We start from the raw sequence: 1,261 nt of genomic DNA on the forward strand, positions 1-1,261 counted from the left end.
TTCTTTCTTTCTTTCTTTCTTTCTTTCTTTCTTTCTTTCTTTCTTTCGTAAGGCAATCAGGATTAAGTGACTTGCCCAGGGTCAGACAGGTAGTAAGTGTCAAGTGTCTGATGCTGAATTTGAACTCAAATCCTCCTGGCCCCAGAACCAGTTCTCTATCCACTTCACCACCTAACTGCCCCACTATAGTATTTCTGCCAAAGAATAAACAAATAAATAAAAATTGGGTCATGAAGCATCAGACATGACTGAAACAACTAAACAATAACAACAAAAGATTGACCTTTGAAGCAACTTCTAGCACTGAAATTTGGGAGTATGATATGTGTATATATACACACATGTTTATGTAGGTATGCATATATGTATGTGTCTATATATGTATGTATGTAAAATAGGTCTTTCTCAGACTGTACTTGTGCATTTTTTTTCTAACTCATGTGTAGGACTTGACATTTGTTTCTATTTGAATTCATTCAGTTTTATTCAACTTGGATATAAATTGAATGTATAGGCTGCTAATGTTACTATATGGGAGGTGGGAAGCATCGACTTATAGAAAGGGAATGCTGGAGCCATAGGACTCCACATTGTTAAATTTTCAGTGTGAACATTTATACGTGGAAATCAGCAAATGCTACAAATCAGTTCTTGACTTATTACCATTTTGTTGATTTTCTAATCTTAAGAAAATGATGAAAAAGCTGCTAATAATGCAGATTAAATTTTATCAAGTGTACATTTTTAAAAGCTGGTTGTTAAACATTTACCAACACCCTACTGATTTGAAGTCAAAGGAATTGCATTTAAACTTGGTTCTGTTTCTTACTGCTTGTGTGACCTTGGACAAATCATCAACTCCTATGTACTGTAGTTTACTCATCTATTAAGTGACTTCTGCTTTGTATTAAATGATCACCAACACCTGCAAATAAAAATCTTTAATCCTGATCCTTCCAATTCCATGACTTAATCCAATAAGCATTGACAAAGTGCCTACTGTGAGGAGTGTTATATAAAGCACTGGAAGAAATACAAAGGTTAGATTAAAATATGACCCACATCATCCTCTTTAGGGGACAGGATACATATAGATAATGCACAACATTATTTGAGAAGTGGATTGCATGGTTCTATTTAAGGACAGAATAATAAGGTGGACATGCCAAAAGTCTCTGGTGGTTTTCGTTTTCCTTGAATGTTTTCCTTACTACATTTAAAATAACTCAGTGTGAAAGTAGGGAAACACTGCTAACTGGGG

Source organism: Petaurus breviceps, unplaced genomic scaffold, assembly GCF_028583685.1.
Source record: "Petaurus breviceps papuanus isolate PSGF00001 unplaced genomic scaffold, PetGlider_PUasm1.0 66, whole genome shotgun sequence".
Classification (NCBI taxonomy): Eukaryota; Metazoa; Chordata; class Mammalia; order Diprotodontia; family Petauridae; genus Petaurus; species Petaurus breviceps.